This window comes from Euprymna scolopes, chromosome 11, assembly GCF_053919585.1.
Source record: "Euprymna scolopes isolate OS-2025 chromosome 11, ASM5391958v1, whole genome shotgun sequence".
NCBI lineage: Eukaryota > Metazoa > Mollusca > Cephalopoda > Sepiida > Sepiolidae > Euprymna > Euprymna scolopes.
In genome coordinates, this window is record NC_136492.1 from 2,147,318 (window position 1) to 2,166,924 (window position 19,607).

The window sequence follows — 19,607 nt, forward strand, 5'->3', positions numbered from 1 at the left end:
AACGAGAATAAAAGGCTCCAGAGGGATTCGGACCCTCGACCTCCAGTATACTAGACTGGCGCTCTAACCAACTGAGCTATGGAGCCGCCATATTTATGAAATAATACATATGATTATGTATCATTAATGATAAAACAAGTGTTAAACGAGAATAAAGGGCTCCAGAGGGATTCGGACCCTGGACCTCCAGTTTACAAGCCTGGCGCTCTAACCAACTGAGCTATGGAGCCGATATATTTATGAAATAATAAATATCAATGTGTATCATTAACGATAAAACAAGTGTTAAACGAGAATAAAAGGCTCCAGAGGGATTCGGACCCTGGAACTCCAGTTTACAAGACTGGCACTCTAACAAACTGAGCTATGGAGCCGATATATTTATGAAATAATCAATATGATTATGTATCATTAATGATAAAATAAGTGTTGAACGAGAATAAAAGGCCCCAGAGGGATTCGGACCCTGGACCACCAGTTTACAAGACTGGCGCTCTGACAAACTGAGCTATGGAGCCGATATATTTATGAAATAATAAATATGATTATGTATCATTAATGATAAAATAAGTGTTAAACGAGAATAAAAGGCTCCAGAGGGATTCGGACCCTCGACCTCCAGTTTACAAGACTGGCGCTCTAACAAACTGAATTATGGAGCCGATATATTTATGAAATAATAAATATGATTATGTATCATTGATGATAAAATAAGTGTTAAACGAGAATAAAAGGCTCCAGAGGGATTTGGACCCTTTACCTCCACTTTACAAGACTGGCGCTCTAACCAACTGAGCTATGGAGCCGATATATTTATAAAATAATAAATATGATTATGTATCATTAACGATAAAACAAGTGTTAAACGAGAATAAAAGGCTCCAGAGGGATTCGGACCCTCGACCTCCAGTTTACTAGACTGGCGCTCTAACCAATTGAGCTATGGAGCCGATATATTTATGAAACAAATATGATTATGTATCATTAATGATAAAACAAGTGTTAAACGAGAATAAAAGGCTCCAGAGGGATTCGGACCCTGGACCACCAGTTTACAGGACTGGCGCTCTAACCAACTGAGCTATGGAGCCGATATATTCATGGAAAAATAAATATGACTATGTATCATTAATGATAAAACAAGTGTTAAACGAGAATAAAAGGCTCTAGAGGGATTCGGACCCTCGACCTCCAGTTTACTAGACTGGCGCTCTAACCAACTGAGCTATGGAGCCGATGTATTAATGAAACAATAAATATGATTATGTACCATAATGATAAAAAAAAGTGTTACAAAAGAATAAACGGCTCCAGAGGGATTCGGACCCTAGACCTCCAGTTTACTAGACTGGCGCTCTAACCAACTGAGCTATGGAGCCGATATATCTATGGAAAAATAAATATGATTATGTATCATTAATGATAAAACAAGTGTTAAACGAGAATAAAAGGCTCTAGAGGGATTCGGACCCTCGACCTCCAGTTTACTAGACTGGCGCTCTAACCAACTGAGCTATGGAGCCGATATTTTTATGAATAACAAATATGAGTATGTATCATTAATGATAAAAATAAGTGTTAAACGAGAATAAAAGGCTCCTGAGGGATTCGGACCCTCGACCTCCAGTGTACTAGACTGGCGCTCTTACCAACTGAGCTATGGAGCCGATATATTTATGAAATAATAAATATGATTATGTATCATTAATGATAAAACAAGTTTTAAACGATAATAAAAGGCTCCAGAGTGATTCGGACCCTCGACCTCCAGTTACTAGACCGGCGCTCTAACAAACTGAGCTATGGAGCCGATATATTTACGAAATAATAAATCTGATTATGTATCATTAATGATAAAACAAGTGTTAAACGAGAATAAAAGGCACCAGCAGGATTCGGACCCTCGACCTCCAGTTTACTAGACCGGCGCTCTAACCAACTTAGCTATGGAGCCGATATATTAATCAAATAATAAATATGATTATGTATCATTAATGATAAAACAAGTGTTAAACGAGAATAAAAGGCTCCAGAGGGATTCGGTCCCTCGAACTCCAGTTTACTAGACTGGCGCTCTAACAAACTGAGCTATGGAGCCGATATATTGATGAAACAATAAATATGTTTATGTATAATTAATGATAAAACAAGTGTTAAACAAGAATAAAAGGCTCCAGAGGGATTCGGACCCTCGACCTCAAGTTTAAAAGACTGGCGCTCTCACCAACTGAGCTATGGAGCCGATATATTAATGAAACAATAAATATGATTATGTATCATTAATGATAAAAAAAAGTGTTACACAAGAATAAAATGCTCCAGAGGTTTTCGGACCATCGACCTCTAGTTTACAAGACTGGCTCTCTAACCAACTGAGCTATGGAGCCGATATATTAATAACACAATAAATATTATTATGTATCATTAATTATAAAACAAGTGTTAAATAAGAATAAAAGGCTCCAGAGGGATTCGGACCCTCGACCTTCAGTATACAAGACTGGCGCTCTAACCAACTGAGCTATGGCGCCCATATATTAATGAAACAATAAATATGATTATGTATCATTAATGATTAAAATAAGTGTTACACAAGAATAAAAGGCTCCAGAGGGATTCGGACATTCGACCTCCACTTTACTAGACTAGCGCTCTAACCAACTGAGCTATGGAGCCGATATATTTACCAAATAATAAATATGATTATGTATCATTAATGATAAAATAAGTGTTAAACGAGAATAAAAGGCTCCAGAGGGATGCGGACCCTAAACCTCCTGTGTACTAGACTGGCGCTCTAACCAACTGAGCTATGGAGCCGATATATTAATGAAACAATAAATATGATTATGTATCATTAATGAAAAAAAAAAGTGTTACACAAGAATAAAACACTCAAGAGGGATTCGGACCCTCGACCTCCATTTTACTAGACGGGGGTTTTAAGTAACTGAGCTATGGAGCCGATATATTAATGAAACAATACATATTATTATGTCTCGTTAATGATAAAAAAAAGTGTTACACAAGAATAAAGGCTCCTGAGGAATTCGGACCCTCGACCTCCCGTTTACTAGTGTGGCTCTCTAACCATCATTAATGATACACAATCATATTTATTATTTCATTAATATATCGGCTCCATAGCTGAGTTGGTTAGAGCGCCAGTCTATTAAACTGGAAGTCGAAGGTCCGAATCACTCAGGAGCCTTTTATTCGGATGTAACACTTATTTTATCATTAATGATACATAATCATATTTATTGTTTCATTAATATATCGGCTCCATAGCTCAGTTGGTTAGAGCGCTAGTCTAGTAAAGTGGAGGTCGAATGTCCGAATCCCTCTGGAGCCTTTTATTATTGTGTAACACTTATTTTAATCATTAATGATACATAATCATATTTATTGTTTCATTAATATATGGGCGCCATAGCTCAGTTGGTTAGAGCGCCAGTCTTGTATACTGAAGGTCGAGGGTCCGAATCCCTCTGGAGCCTTTTATTCTTATTTAACACTTGTTTTATCATTAATGATACATAATCATATTTATTGTTTCATTAATATACTTGCTTTATTGCTCAATTGGTTAGAGCGCCAGTCTAGTAACCTGGAGGTCGCGGGTCTTAATCCCTCAGGAGCTTTTTATTCTTGTGTAACCCTGATTTTATCATTAATGATACATAATAATATGTATTGTTTCATTTATATATCGGTTCCATAGCTCAGTTTGTTAGAACGCCAGTCTTTTGAACCGGAAGTCCAAGGTCCGAATCCCTCAGGAGCTTTTTATTCTCGTTTAACACTTGTTTTATCATTAATGATACATAATCATATTTATTGTTTCATTAATATATCGGCTCCATAGCTCAGTTGGTTAGAGCGCCAGGCTAGTAAACTGGAGGTCGAGGGTCCGAATCCCTCTAAAACTTTTTATTCTCGTTGAGCACTTATTTTATCATTAATAATACATAATCATATTTATTGTCTCACTAATATATTAGCTCCATAGCTCAGTTGGTTAGAGCGCCAGTCTAGTAAATTGGAGGGGGAGGGTCCGAATCCCTCTGGAGCCTTTTATTCTTGTGTAACACTTGTTTTATCATTAATGATACATAATCATATTTATTGTTTCATCAATATATCGGCTCCATAGCTCAGTTGGTTAGAGCGCCAGTCTAGTACATTGGAGGTCGAGGGTCCGAATCCCTCTGGAGCCTTTTATTCTTGTGTAACACTTATTTTATCATTAATGATACACAATCATAATTATTGTTTCATTAATATATCGGCTCCCTAGCTCAGTTTGTTAGAGACCCCAGTCTAGTACACTGGAGGTCGAGGGTCCGAATCCCTCTGGAGACTTTTATTCCTGTGTAACACTTTTTTTTTATCATTAATGATACACAATCATATTTGTTGTGTCATTACTATATCGGCTCCATAGCTAAGGTGGTTAGAGCGCCAGTCTAGTAAACTCGAGGTCTAGGGTCCGAATCCCTCTGGAGCCTTTTATTCTTGTGTAACACTTTTTTTTTAATCATTAATGATACATAATCATATTTATTGTTTCATTAATACATCACCGCCATAGCTCAGTTGGTTAGAGCGCCAGTCTAGTAAACTGGAGGTCTAGGGTCCGAATCCCTCTGGAGCCTTTTATTCTTGTGTAACACTTTTTTTATCATTAATGGTACATAATCATATTTATTGTTTCATTAATACATCGGCTCCATAGCTCAGTTGGTTAGAGTTCCAGTCTAGTAAACTGGAGGTCTAGGGTCCGAATCCCTCTGGAGCCTTTTATTCTTGTGTAACACTTTTTTTATCATTAATGGTACATAATCATATTTATTGTTTCATTAATACATCGGCTCCATAGCTCAGTTGGTTAGAGCGCCAGTCTAGTAAACTGGAGGTCGAGGGTCCGAATCCCTCTGGAGCCTTTTATTCTTGTGTAACACTGTTTTTATCATTAATGGTACATAATCATATTTATTGTTTCATTAATACATCGGCTCCATAGCTCAGTTGGTTAGAGCGCCAGTCTAGTAAACTGGAGGTCTAGGGTCCGAATCCCTCTGGAGCCGTTTATTCTTTTGTAACACTTTTTTTTATCATTATGGTACATAATCATATTTATTGTTTCATTAATACATCGGCTCCATAGCTCAGTTGGTTAGAGCGCCAGTCTAGTAAACTGGAGGTCGAGGGTCCGAATCCCTCTGGAGCCTTTTATTCTTGTGTAACACTTTTTTTTGAATGATTAATGATACATAATCATATTTATTGTTTTATTAATATATCGGCTCCATAGCTCAGTTTGTTAGAGCGCCAGTCTAGTAAACTGGAGGTCGAGGGTCCGAATCCCTCTGGAGCCTTTTATTCTTGTGTAACACTTTTTTTTTAATCATTAATGATACATAATCATATTTATTGTTGCATTAATACATCGGCTCCATAGCTCAGTTTGTTAGAGCGCCAGTCTAGTAAACTGGAGGTCGAGGGTCTGAATCCCTCTGGAGCCTTTTATTCTTGTGTAACACTTTTTTTTTAATCATAAATGATACATAATCATATTTATTGTTTCATTAATATATCGGCTCCATAGCTCAGTTTGTTAGAGCGCCAGTCTAGTAAAGAGGAGGTCGAGGGTCCGAATCCCTCTGGAGCCTTTTAGTCTTGTGTAACACTTTTTTTTTAATCATTAATGATACATAATCATATTTATTGTTTCATTAATATATCGGTTCCATAGCTCAGGTTGTTAGAGCGCCAGTCTAGTAAACTGGAGGTCGAGGGTCCGAATCCCTCTGGAGCCTTATATTCTTGCGTAACACTTTTTTTAAAATCATTAATGATACATAATCATATTTATTGTTTCATTAATATATCGGCTCCATAGCTCAGTTTGTTAGAGCGCCAGTCTAGTAAACTGGAGGTCGAGGGTCCGAATCCCTCTGGAGCCTTTTATTCTTGTGTAAGACTTTTTTTTTAATCATTAATGATACATAATCATATTTATTGTTTCATTAATATATCGGCTCCATAGCTCAGTTTGTTAGAGCGCCAGTCTAGTAAACTGAAGGTCGAGGGTCACAATCCCTCTGGAGCCTTTTATTCTTTTGTAACACTTTTTTTTAATCATTAATGATACATAATCATATTTATTGTTTCATTAATATATCGGCTCCATAGCTCAGTTTGTTAGAGTGCCAGTCTAGTAAACTGGAGGTCGAGGGTCCGAATCCCTCTGGAGCCTTTTATTCTTGTGTAACACTTTTTTTTTAATCATTAATGATACATAATCATATTTATTGTTTCATTTATATATCGGCTCCATAGCTCAGTTTGTTAGAGCGCCAGTCTAGTAAACTGGAGGTCTAGGGTCCGAATCCCTCTGGAGCCTTTTATTCTTGTGTAACATTTTTGTTTTAATCATTAATGATACATAATCATATTTTTTGTTTTCTATACATCGGCTCCATAGCTCAGTTGGGTAGAGCGCCAGTCTAGTAAACTGGAGGTCGAGGCTCCGGAGTCCTCTGGAGCCTTTTATGCTTGTGTAACACTTTTTTATTTTTCATTAATGATACATAATCATATTTATTGTTTCATTAATATATCGGCTCCATAGCTCAGTTTGTTAGAGCGCCAGTCTAGTAAACTGGAGGTTTAGGGTGCAAATCCCTACGGAGACTTTATTCATGTGTAACTCTTTTTTTTTAATCATTAATGATACATAATCATATTTATTGTTTCATTAATATATCGGCTCCATAGCTCAGTTTGTTAGAGCGCCAGTCTAGTAAACTGGAGGTCGAGGGTCCGAATCCCTCTGGAGACTTTTATTCCTGTGTAACACTTTTTTTTATCATTAATGATACATAATCATATTTATTGTGTCATTAATATATCGGCTCCATAGCTAAGGTGGTTAGAGCGCCAGTCTAGTAAACTGGAGGTCTAGGGTCCCAATCCCTCTGGAGCCTTTTATTCTTGTGTAACAATTTTTTTTAATCATTAATGATACATAATAATATTTATTGTTTCATTAATATATCGGCTCCATAGCTTAGTTGGTTAGAGCGCCAATCTAGTAAACTGGAGGTCGAGGGTCCGAATACCTCTGGTGCCTTTTATTCTTGTGTAACACTTTCTTTTTTTATCATTAATGATACATAATAATATTTATTGTTTCATTAATATATCGGCTCCATAGCTCAGTAGGTTAGAGCGTCAGTCTAGTAAACTGGAGGTCGAGGGTCCGAATCCCTCTTGAGTCTTTTATTCTTGTGTAATACTTTTTTTTTTAATCATTAATGATACGAAATCATAGTTATTGTTTCATTTAGATATCGGCTCCATAGCTCAGTTTGTTAGAGCGCCAGTCTTGTACACCGGTGGTGGAGGGTCCGAATCCCTCTGGAGCCTTTTATTCGTGTGTAACACTTTTTTTTATCATTAATGATACATAATCATATTTATTGTTTCATTAATATATCGGCCCCATAACAACGTCGGTTAGAGCGCCAGTCTTGTAAACTGGAGGTCGAGGGTCCGAATCCCTCTGGAGCCTTTCATTCTTGTGTAACACTTTTTTTTTATCATTAATGATACATAATCATATTTATTGTTTCATTAATATATCGGCTCCATAGCTCAGTTGGTTAGAACGCCAGTCTAGTAAACTGGAGTTCGAGGGTCCGGATTCTTCTGGAGCTTTTTATTCTTGTTTAACACTTTTTTTTATCATTAATGATACATAATCATATTTATTGTTTCATTAATATATCTGCTCTATAGCTCAGTTGGTTAGAGCGCCAGTCTTGTAAACTGGTGGTCGAGGGTTCAAATCCCTCTGGAGCCTTTTATTCATGTATAACACTTTTTTTTATCATTATGACACATAATCATATTTATTGTTTCATTAATATATGGGCTGCATTGCTCATTTAGTTAGAGCGCCAGTCTTGTAAACCGGAGGTCGAGGGTCCGAACCTCTCTGGAGTCTTTTATTCTTGTGTAACACTTTTTTTAATCATTAATGATACATAATCATATTTGTTGTGTCATAATTATATCGGCTCCATAGCTCAGTTGGTTAGAGTACCAGTCTAGTAAACTGGAGGTCGAGGGCCCGAATCCCTCTGGAGCCTTTTATTCTTGTGTAACACATGTTTTATCATTAATGATACATAATCATATTTATTGTTTCATTAATATATCGGCTCCATAGCTCAGTTGGTTTGAGCGCCAGTCGAGTAAACTGGAGGTCGAGTGTCCGAATCCCTCTTGGGCCTTTTATTCTCGTTTAGCACTTATTTTATCATTAATGATACATAATCATATTTATTGTTTCATTTGCATATACGCTCCATAGCTCAGTTTGTTAGAGCGCCAGTCCCGTAAACTGGAGGTCGTGGGTCCGAATCCCTCTGGAGCCGTTTATTCTTGTGTAACACTTTTTTTTTATCATTAATGATACATAATCATATTTATTGTTTCATTAACATATCGGCTCACTAGCTTAGTTGGTTTGAGCGCCAGTCTAGTAAACTGGAGGTCGAGGGTCCGATCCCCTCTGTAGCCTTTTATTCTCGTTTAACACTTGTTTTATCATTAATGATACTTAATCCTATTTATGGTTTCTTTAATATATCGGCTCCATAGCTCAGTTTGTTAGAGCGCCAGTCTAGTAAACTGGCGGTCGAGGGTCCGAATCCCTCTGGATCCTTGTATTCTCGTTTAACACTTGTTTTATCATTAATGATACATAATCATATTTATTGTTTCATTACTATATCGGCTCCGTAGCTCAGTTGGTCAGAGTGCCAGTCTAGTTAACTGGAGATCGAGGTTTCGAATCCCTCTGGAGCCTTTTATTCTCATTTAACACTTGTTTTATCATTAATGATACATAATCATATTTATTGTTTCATTAATATATCGGTTCCATAGCTCAGTTGGTTTGAGCACCAGTCTAGTAAACTGGACGTCGAGGGTCCGAATCCCTCTGGATCCTTTTATTCTCGTTTAACACTTGTTTTATCATTAATGATACATAATCATATTTATTGTTTCATTAATATATCGGCCCATGGCTCAGTTGGTTTGAACGCCAGTCTAGTAAACTGGAGGTTTAGGGTCCGAATCCCTCTGGAGCCTTTTATTCTTGTGTAACATTTTTTTTTATAATTAATTATACATAATCATATTTATTGTTTCATTAATATATCGGCTCCATACCTCCGTTGGTTATAGCGCCAGTCTAGTAAACTGTAGGTCGAGGATCCGGATTCCTCTAGAGCCTTTTATTCTAGTTTAACACTTATTTTATCATTAATGATACATAATCATATTTATTGTTTCATTAATATATCGGCTCCATAGCTCAGTTTGTTAGAGCGCCAGTCTTTTAAACCGGAGGTCCAGGGTCAGAATCCCTCTGGAGCCTTTTATTCTTGTGTAACACTAATTTTATCATTCGTGATACATAATCATATTTATTGTTTCATTAATATATCGGCTCCATAGCTCAGTTGGTTAGAGCGCCAGTCTTTTAAACCGGAGGTCAAGGGTCCGAATCCCTCTGGAGCTTTTTATTCTTGTGTAACACTTTTTGTTTTTATCATTAATGATATATTATCATATTTATTGTTTCATTAATATATCGGCTCACTAGCTCAGTTGGTTTGAGCGCCAGTCTAGTAAACTGGAGGTCGAGGGTCCGAACCCCTCTGGAGCCTTTTATTCTCGTTTAACACTTGTTTTATCGTTAATGATACATAATCATATTTATTGTTTCATTAATATATCGGCTCCATAGCTCAGTTGGTTTGAGCGCCAGTCTAGTAAACTGGGGGTCGAGGGTCCGAATACCTCTGGAGCCTTTTATTCTCGTTTAACACTTGTTTTATCATTAATGATACATAATCATATTTATTGTTTCATTAATATATCGGCTCCATAGCTCAGTTGGTTAGAGTGCTAGTCTATTAAACTGGAGGTCGAGTGTCCGAATCCCTCTGGAGTCTTTTATTCTCGTTTAGCACTTGTTTTATCATTAACGATACATAATCATATTTATTGTTTCATAAATATATTGGCTCTGTAGCTCAGTTGGTTGGAGTGCCAGTCTAGTAAACTGGAGGTTGAGGGTCCGAATCCCTCTGGAGCCTTTTATTCTCGTTTAACACTTGTTTTCTCATTAATGATACATAATCATATTTATTGTTTCATTAATATATCGGCTCCATAGCTCAGTTGGTTTGAGCGCCAGTCTAGTAAACAGGAGGTCGAGGGTCCGAATCCCTCTGGAGCCTTTTATTCTCGTTTAACACTTGTTTTATCATTAATGATACGTAATCATATTTATTGTTTCATTAATATATCGGCTCAATAGCTCAGTTGGTTAGAGCGCCAGTCTAGTAAATTGGTTGTCGAGGGTCCGAATCCCTCTGGAACCTTTTATTCTCGTTTAACACTTGTTTTATCCTTAATGAGACATAATCATATTTATTGTCTCATTAATATATCGGCTCCATAGCTCAGTTGGTTTGAGCGCCAGTCTAGTAAACTGGAGGTCGAGGGTCCGTATCACTCTGGAGCCATTTATTCTCATTTAACACTTGTTTTATCATATATGATACATAATCATATTTATTGTTTCATTAATATATCGGCTCCATAGCTCAGTTGGTTTGAGCGCCAGTCTAGTAAACTGGAGGTCGAGGGTCCGAATCACTGTGGATCCTTTTATTCTCGTTTAACACTTGTTTTATCATTAATGATACATAATCATATTTATTATATCATTAATATATCGGCTCCATAGCTCAGTTGGTTAGAGTGCCAGTCTAGTAAACTGGAGGTAAAGGTTCCGAATCCCTTCGGAGCCTTTTATTATTGTTTAACACTTGTTTTATCATTAATGATACATAATAATATTTATTGTTTCATTAATATATCGGCTCCAGAGCTCAGTTGGTTTGAGCGCCAGTCTAGTAAACTGGATCGAGGGTCCGAACCCCTCTGGAGCCTTTTATTCTCGTTTAACACTTGTTTTATCATTAATGATACATAATCATATTTATTGTTTCATTAATATATCGGCTCCATAGCTCAGTTGGTTTGAGCGCTAGTCTCGTAAACTGGAGGTCGAGGGTCCGAATCCCTCTGGAGCCTTTTATTCTCGTTTAACACTTGTTTTATCATTAATGATACATAATCATATTTATTGTTTCATTAATATATCGGCTCCATAGCTCAGTTGGTTAGAGCGCCAGTCTAGTAAGCTGGAGGTCGAGGGTCCGAATCACTCTGGATCCTTTTATTCTCGTTTAACACTTGTTTTATCATTAATGATACATAATCATATTTATTGTTTCATAAATATATCGGCTCCTTAGATTAGTTGGTTTGAGCGCCAGTCTAGTAAACTGAATGTCAAGGGTCCGAATCGCTCTGGAACCTTTTATTCTGGTTTAACACTTGTTTTATCATTAACGATACATAATCTTTTTATTGTTTCATTAATATATCGGCTCCATAGCTCAGTTGGTTTTAGCACCAGTCTAGTAAACTGAAGGTCGAGGGTCCGAATCCCTCTGGAGTCTTTTATTCTCGTTTAACACTTGTTTTTCATACTTATTGTTTCATTAATATATCGGCTCCCCAGCTCAGTTAGTTTGAGCGCCAGTCTAGTAAACTGGAGATCTAGGGTCCGAATCCCTCTGGATTCTTTTTATTCTCGTTTAACACTTGTTTGATCATTAGTGATACATAATCAAATTTATTGTTTCATTAATATATCGGCTCCATAGCTCAGTTGGTTTGAGCGCCAGTCTAGTAAACTGGAGGTCGAGGAACCGAATCCCTCTGGAGCCTTTTATTCTCGTTTAAAACTTGTTTTATCATTAATGATACATAATCATATTTATTGTTTCATTAATATATCGGCTCCATAGCTCAGTTGGTTTGAGCGCCAGTCTAGTAAACTTGAGGTCCAGGGTCCGAATCCCTCTGGAGCCTTTTATTCTCGTTTAACCATTGTTTTATCATTAATGATACATAATCATATTTATTGTTTCATTAATATATCGGCTCCATAGCTCAGTTGGTTTGAGCGCCAGTCTAGTAAACTGGAGGTCGAGGGTCCGAATCCCTCTGGTGCCTTTTATTCTTGTGTAACACTTATTTTATCATTAATGATACATAATCATATTTATTGTTTCATTAATATATCGGCTCCATAGCTCAGTTGGTTTGAGCACCAGTCTAGTAAACTGAAGGTCGAGGGTCCGTATCCCTCTGGAGCCTTTTATTCTCGTGTAACACTTGTTTTATCATAAATGATACATAATCATATTTATTGTTTCATTAATATATCGGCTCCATAGCTCAGTTGGTTTGAGCACCAGTCTAGTAAACTGAAGGTCGAGGGTCCGTATCCCTCTGGAGCCTTTTATTCTCGTGTAACACTTGTTTTATCATTAATGATACATAATCATATTTATTGTTTCATTAATATATCGGCTCCATAGCTCAGTTGGTTTAAGCGCCAGTCTAGTAAACTGGGGGTCGAGGGTCCGAATCCCTCTGGAGACTTTTATTCTCGTTTAACACTTGTTTTATCATTAATGATACATAATCATATTTATTGTTTCATTAATATACGTGCTCCATAGCTCAGTTTGTTAGAGCGCCAGTCTAGTAAACTGGAGGTCGAGGGTCCGAATCAATCTGGATCCTTTTATTCGCGTTTAACAAATGTTTTATCATTAATGATACATAATCATATTTATTGTTTCATTAATATATCGGCTCCATAGCTCAGTTGGTTTGAGTACCAGTCTAGTAAACTGAAGGTCGAGGGTCCGTATCCCTCTGGGGCGTTTTATTCTCGTGTAACACTTGTTTTATCATTAATGATACATAATCATATTTATTGTTTCATTAATATATCGGCTCCATAGCTCAGTTGGTTTGAGCGCCAGTCTAGTAAACTGGAGGTCTAGGGTCCGAATCCCTCTGGATTCTTTTTATTCTCGTTTAACACTTGTTTTATCATTAATGATACATAATCATATTTATTGCTTCATTAATATATAGGCTCCATAGCTCAGTTGGTTTGAGCGCCAGTCTAGTAAACCGGAGGTACAGGGTCCGAATCCCTCTGGAGCCTTGTATTCTCGTTTAACACTTGTTTTATCATTAATGATACATAATCATATTTATTGTTTCATTTATATATCGGCTCCATAGCTTAGTTGGTTTGAGCGCCAGTCTAGTAAACTCGAGGTCGAGGGTCCGAATCCCTCTGGAGCCTTTTTTTCTCGTTTAACACTTGTTTTATCATTAATGATACATAATCATATTTATTGTTTCATTAATATATCGGCTCCATAGCTCAGTTGGTTTGAGCGCAAGTATAGTAAACTGGAGGTCGAGTGACCGAATCCCTCTGGAGCCTTTTATTCTCGTTTTACACTTGTTTTATCATTAATGATACATAATCATATGTATTGTTTCATTAATATATCGGCTCCATAGCTCAGTTGGTTTGAGCGCCAGTCTAGTAAACTGGAGGTCGAGGGTCCGAATCCCACTGGAGCCTTTTATTCTCGTTTAACACTTGTTTTATCATTAATGATACATAATCATATTTATTGTTTCATTAATATATCGGCTCCATGGCTCAGTTGGTTAGAGCGCCAGTCTAGTAAACTGGAGGTCGAGGGTCCGAATCCATCTGGATCCTTTTATTCTGGTTTAACACTTGTTTTATCATCAATGATACATAATCATATTTATTGTTTCATTAATATATCGGCTCCGTAGCTCAGTTGGTTAGAGTGCCAGCCTAGTAAACTGGAGATCGAGGTTCCGGATCCCTCTGGATCCTTTTATTCTCATTTAACACTTGTTCTATCATATATGATACATAATCATATTTATTGTTTCATTAATATATCGGCTCCATAGCTCAGTTGGTTTGAACGCCAGCCTAGTAAACTTGAGGTCGAGGGTCCGAATCCATCTGGAGACTTTTATTTTCGTGTAACACTTGTTTTATCATTAATGATACATAATCATATTTATTGTTTCATCAATATATCGGCTCCATTGCTCAGTTGGTTTGAGCGCCAGTCTAGTAAACTGGGGGTCAAGGTTCCGAATCCCTCTGGATCCTTTTATTCTCGTTTAACACTTGTTTTATCATTAATGATACATAATCATATTTGTTGTTTCATTAAAATATCGGCTCCATAGCTCAGTTGGTTTGAGCGCCAGTCTAGTAAACTGGAGGTCCAGGGTCCGAATCCCTCTGGATCCTTTTATTCTCGTTTAACACTTGTTTTATCATTAATGATACATAATCATATTTATTATTTCATTAATATATCGGCTCCATATCTCAGTCGGTTAGAGTGCCAGTCTAGTAAACTGGAGGTCGGGGTTCCGAATCCCTTCGGAGCCTTTTATTATTGTGTAACACTTGTTTTATCATTAATAATACATAATCATATTTATTGTTTCATTCATATATCGGCTCAAGAGCTCAGTTGGGTTGAGCGCCAGTCTACTAAGTTGGATCGAGGGTCCGAACCCCTCTGGAGCCTTTTATTCTCGTTTAACACTTGTTTTATCATTAATGATACATAATCATATTTATTGTTTCATTAATATATCGGCTCCATAGCTCAGTTTGTTTGAGCGCCAGTCTAGTAACCTGGAGGTCGAGGGTTCGAATCCCTCTGGAGCCTTTTATTCTCGTTTAACACTTGTTTTATCATTAATGAGACATAATCATATTTATTGTTTCATTAATATATCGGCTCCATAGCTCAGTTGGTTTGAGCGCCAGTCTAGTAAACTGGAGGTCGGGGGTCCAAATGCCTCTGGAGCCTTTCATTCTTGTTTAACACTTGTTTTATCATTAATGATACATAATCATATTTATTGTTTCATAAATATATCGGCTCCATAGCTCAGTTGGTTTGAGCGCCAGTCTAGTAAACTGGAGGTGTAGGGTCCGAATCCCTCTGGAGCCTTTGATTCTAGTTTAACACTTGTTTTATCATTAATGATACATAATCATATTTATTGTTTCATTAATATATCGGCTCCGTAGCTCAGTTGGTTTGAGCGCCAGTCTAGTAAACTGAAGGTCGAGGGTCCGTATCCCTCTGGAGCCTTTTATTCTCGTTTAACACTTGTTTTGTCATTAATGATACATAATCATATTTATTGTTTCATTAATATATCGGCTCCATAGCTCAGTTGGTTAGAGCGCCAGTCTTGTAAACCTAAGGTCGAGGGTCAATATCCCTCTGGAGCCTTTTATTCTCGTTTAACACTTGTTTTGTCATTAATGATACATAATCATATTTATTGTTTCATTAATATATCGGCTCCATAGCTCAGTTGGTTTGAGCGCCAGTCTAGTAAACTGGAGGTCTAGGGTCCGAATCCCTCTGCGCCTTTTATTCTGGTTTTACACTTGTTTTATCATTAATGATACATAATCATATTTATTGTTTCATTAATATATCGGCTCCATAGCTCAGTTGGTTTGAGCGCCGTCTAGTAAACTGAGGGTCGAGCGTCCGTATCCCTCTGGAGCCTTTTATTCTCGTTTAACACTTGTTTTATCATCAATGATACATAATCATATTTATTGTTTCATTAATATATCGGCTCTATAGCTCAGTTGGTTAGAGCGCCAGTCTTGTAAACTGAAGGTCGAGGGTCCGTATCCCTCTGGAGCCTTTTATTCTAGTTTAACACTTGTTTTATCATTAATGATACATAATCATATTTATTGTTTCATTAATATATCGGCTCCATAGCTCAGTTGGTTTGAGCGCCAGTATAGTAAACTGGAAGTCGAGTGACCGAATCCATCTGGAAACTTTTATTCTCCTGTAACACTTGTTTTATCATTAATGATACATAATCATATTTATTGTTTCATTAATATATCGGCTCCATAGCTCAGTTGGTTTGAGCGCCAGTCTAGTAAACTGGATCGAGGGTCCGAACCCCTCTGGAGCCTTTTATTCTCGTTTAACACTTGTTTTATTATTAATGATACATAATCATATTTATTGTTTCATTAATATATCGGCTCCATAGCTCAGTTGGTTTGAGCGCCAGTCTAGTAAACTGGAGGTCGAGGGTCCGAATCCCTCTGGAGCCTTTTATTCTCGTTTAACACTTGTTTTATCATTAATGATACATAATCATATTTATTGTTTGATTTATATATTTGCTCCATGGCTCAGTTGGTTAGAGCGCCAGTCTAGTAAACTGGAGGTCGAGGGTCCGAATCCATCTGGATCCTTTTATTCTCGTTTAACACTTGTTTTATCATCAATGATACATAATAATATTTATTATTTCATTAATATATCGGCTCCGTGGCTCAGTTGGTTAGATTGCCAGTCTAGTAAACTGGAGATCGAGGTTCCGAATCCCTCTGGATCCTTTTATTCTCATTTAACACTTGTTTTATCATTAATGATACATCATCATATTTATTGGTTCATTAATATATCGGCTCCATAGCTCAGTTGGTTTGAGCGCCAGTCTAGTAAACTGGAGGTCGAGGGTCCAAATCTCTCTGGATCCTTTTATTCTCTAATAATCTTGTTTCATCATTAATGATACATAATCATATTTATTGTTTCATTAATATATCGGCTCCATAGCTCAGTTGGTTTGAGCGCCAGTCTAGTAAACTGGAGGTCGGGGGTCCGAATCCCTCTGGAGCCTTTTATTCTCGTTTAACACTTATGTTATCATTAATGATACATAATCATATTTATTGTTTCATTAATATATCGGCTCCATAGCTCAGTTGGTTAGAGCGCCGGTTTTGTTAACTGGAGGTCAGGGGTCCGAATCCCTCTGGAGCCTTTTATTCTTGTGTAACACTTTATTTATCATTAATGATACATAATCATATTTATGGTTTCATTAATATATCGGCTCCATAGCTCAGTTGGTTTGAGCGCCAGTCTAGTAAACTGGAGGTCGAGGGTCCGAATCCCTCTGGAGCCTGTTATTCTCGTTTAACACTTGTTTTATCATTAATGATACATAATCATATTTATTGTTTCATTAATATATTGGCTCCATAGCTCAGTTGGTTAGAGCGCCAGTTGTAAACTGGAGGTCGAGGGTCCGAATCCCTCTGGAGCCTGTTATTCTCGTTTAACACTTGTTTTATCATTAATGATACATAATCATATTTATTGTTTCATTAATATATCGGCTCCATAGCTCAGTTGGTTTGAGCGCCAGTCTAGTAAACTGGAGGTCGAGGGTCCGAATCCCTCTGGAGCCTGTTATTCTCGTTTAACACGTGTTTTATCATTAATGATACATAATCATATTTATTGTTTCATTAATATATCGGCTCTATAGCACAGTTGGTTTGAGCGCCAGTCTAGTAACCTGGAGGTCTAGGGTCTGAATCCCTCTGGAGCCTTTTATTCTCATTTAACACTTGTTTTATCATTAATGATACATAATCATATTTATTGTTTCATTAATATATCGGCTCCATAACTCAGTTCGTTAGAGTGCCAGTCTAGTAAACTGGAGGTCGAGGGTCCGAACACCTCTGGAGCCTTTTATTCTCGTTTAACACTTGTTTTATCATTAATGATACATAATCATATTTATTGTTTCATTAATATATTGGTTCCATAGCTCAGTTTGTTAGAGCGCCAGTTTTGTAAACTGGAGGTCGAGGGTCCGAATCCCTCTGGAGCCTTTTATTCTTGTGTAACACTTTATTTATCATTAATGATACATAATCATACTTATTGTTTCATTAATATATCGGCTCCATAGCTCAGTTGGTTTTAGCGCCAGTCTAGTAAACTGGAGGTCGACGGTCCGAATCCCTCTGGAGCCTTTTATTCTCGTTTAACACTTGTTTTATCATTAATGATACATAATCATATTTTTAATGCGTAATTAATATATTGGCTCCATAGCTCAGTTGGTTAGAGCGCCAGTTATTTACACTGGAGGTCGAGGGTCCGAATCCCTCTGGAGCTTTTTATTCTTGTGTAAGACTTTATTTATCATTAATGATACATAATCATATTTATTGTTTCATTAATATATCGGCTCCATAGCTCAGTTGGTTTGAGCGCCTGTCTAGTAAACTGGAGGTCGAGGGTCCGAATCCCTCTTGAGCCTTTTATTCTTGTGTAACACTTTTTTTTATCATTAATGATACATAATCATATTTATTGTTTCATTAATATATCGGCTCCGTTGCTCAGTTTGTTAGAGTGCCAGTCTAGTAAACTGAAGGTCGAGGGTCCGAATCCGTCTGGAGCCTTTTATTCTCGTTTAACACTTGTTTTATCATTAATGATACATAATCATATTCATTGTTTCGTTAATATATCGGCTCCATAGCTCAGTTGGTTTGAGCGCCAGTCTCGTAAACTGGAGGTCGAGGGTCCGAATCCCTCTGGAGCCTTTTATTCTCGTTTAACACTTGTTTTATCATAAATGATACATAATCATATTTATTGTTTCATTAATATATCGGCTCCATAGCTCAGTTGGTTAGAGCGCCAGTCTAGTAAGCTGGAGGTTTAGGGTCCGAATCACTCTGGATCCTTTTATTCTCGTTTAACACTTGTTTTATCATTAATGATACATAATCATATTTATTGTTTCATAAATATATCGGCTCCTTAGATTAGTTGGTTTGAGCGCCAGTCTAGTAAACTGAGGGTCGAGGGTCCCTATCCCTCTGGAGCCTTTTATTCTCGTGTAACACTTGTTTTATCATTAACGATACATAATCTTTTTATTGTTTCATTAATATATCGGCTCCATAGCTCAGTTGGTTTTAGCACCAGTCTAGTAAACTGAAGGTCGAGGGTCCGAATCCCTCTGGAGTCTTTTATTCTCGTTTAACACTTGTTTTTCATACTTATTGTTTCATTAATATATCGGCTCCCCAGCTCAGTTAGTTTGAGCGCCAGTCTAGTAAACTGGAGATCTAGGGTCCGAATCCCTCTGGATTCTTTTTATTCTCGTTTAACACTTGTTTGATCATTAGTGATACATAATCAAATTTATTGTTTCATTAATATATCGGCTCCATAGCTCAGTTGGTTTGAGCGCCAGTCTAGTAAACTGGAGGTCGAGGAACCGAATCCCTCTGGAGCCTTTTATTCTCGTTTAAAACTTGTTTTATCATTAATGATACATAATCATATTTATTGTTTCATTAATATATCGGCTCCATAGCTCAGTTGGTTTGAGCGCCAGTCTAGTAAACTTGAGGTCCAGGGTCCGAATCCCTCTGGAGCCTTTTATTCTCGTTTAACCATTGTTTTATCATTAATGATACATAATCATATTTATTGTTTCATTAATATATCGGCTCCATAGCTCAGTTGGTTTGAGCGCCAGTCTAGTAAACTGAAGGTCGAGGGTCCCTATCCCTCTGGAGCCTTTTATTCTCGTGTAACACTTGTTTTATCATTAATGATACATAATCATATTTATTGTTTTATTAATATATCGGCTCCATAGCTCAGTTGGTTTGAGCACCAGTCTAGTAA

The 19,607-nt window shown here is 37.1% G+C and overlaps 12 non-coding genes across 12 annotated transcripts; 9 read left to right on the top strand and 3 right to left on the bottom strand.

Moving 5' to 3' along the window:
* Positions 1–12: 12 nt before the first annotated feature.
* Positions 13–86, bottom strand: Trnat-agu (transfer RNA threonine (anticodon AGU)). The gene has a single exon. It is a non-coding gene; the product is annotated as a tRNA-Thr (tRNA).
* A 790-nt stretch (positions 87–876) lies between these two features.
* Trnat-agu (transfer RNA threonine (anticodon AGU)) lies at positions 877–950 on the bottom strand. The gene has a single exon. It is a non-coding gene; the product is annotated as a tRNA-Thr (tRNA).
* A 1,218-nt stretch (positions 951–2,168) lies between these two features.
* Positions 2,169–2,242, bottom strand: Trnak-uuu (transfer RNA lysine (anticodon UUU)). Its single transcript has one exon. It is a non-coding gene; the product is annotated as a tRNA-Lys (tRNA).
* Positions 2,243–4,872: 2,630 nt separating this feature from the next.
* Positions 4,873–4,946, top strand: Trnat-agu (transfer RNA threonine (anticodon AGU)). Its single transcript has one exon. It is a non-coding gene; the product is annotated as a tRNA-Thr (tRNA).
* A 214-nt stretch (positions 4,947–5,160) lies between these two features.
* Positions 5,161–5,234, top strand: Trnat-agu (transfer RNA threonine (anticodon AGU)). Its single transcript has one exon. It is a non-coding gene; the product is annotated as a tRNA-Thr (tRNA).
* Positions 5,235–7,796: 2,562 nt separating this feature from the next.
* Positions 7,797–7,870, top strand: Trnat-ugu (transfer RNA threonine (anticodon UGU)). The gene has a single exon. It is a non-coding gene; the product is annotated as a tRNA-Thr (tRNA).
* Positions 7,871–9,527: 1,657 nt separating this feature from the next.
* Trnak-uuu (transfer RNA lysine (anticodon UUU)) lies at positions 9,528–9,601 on the top strand. Its single transcript has one exon. It is a non-coding gene; the product is annotated as a tRNA-Lys (tRNA).
* Positions 9,602–9,963: 362 nt separating this feature from the next.
* Positions 9,964–10,037, top strand: Trnan-auu (transfer RNA asparagine (anticodon AUU)). The gene has a single exon. It is a non-coding gene; the product is annotated as a tRNA-Asn (tRNA).
* Positions 10,038–11,113: 1,076 nt separating this feature from the next.
* On the top strand, positions 11,114–11,187 carry Trnat-cgu (transfer RNA threonine (anticodon CGU)). The gene has a single exon. It is a non-coding gene; the product is annotated as a tRNA-Thr (tRNA).
* Positions 11,188–17,137: 5,950 nt separating this feature from the next.
* On the top strand, positions 17,138–17,209 carry Trnay-gua (transfer RNA tyrosine (anticodon GUA)). Its single transcript has one exon. It is a non-coding gene; the product is annotated as a tRNA-Tyr (tRNA).
* A 792-nt stretch (positions 17,210–18,001) lies between these two features.
* Positions 18,002–18,075, top strand: Trnak-uuu (transfer RNA lysine (anticodon UUU)). Its single transcript has one exon. It is a non-coding gene; the product is annotated as a tRNA-Lys (tRNA).
* A 359-nt stretch (positions 18,076–18,434) lies between these two features.
* Trnat-cgu (transfer RNA threonine (anticodon CGU)) lies at positions 18,435–18,508 on the top strand. Its single transcript has one exon. It is a non-coding gene; the product is annotated as a tRNA-Thr (tRNA).
* The last annotated feature ends 1,099 nt before the right edge of the window (positions 18,509–19,607 follow it).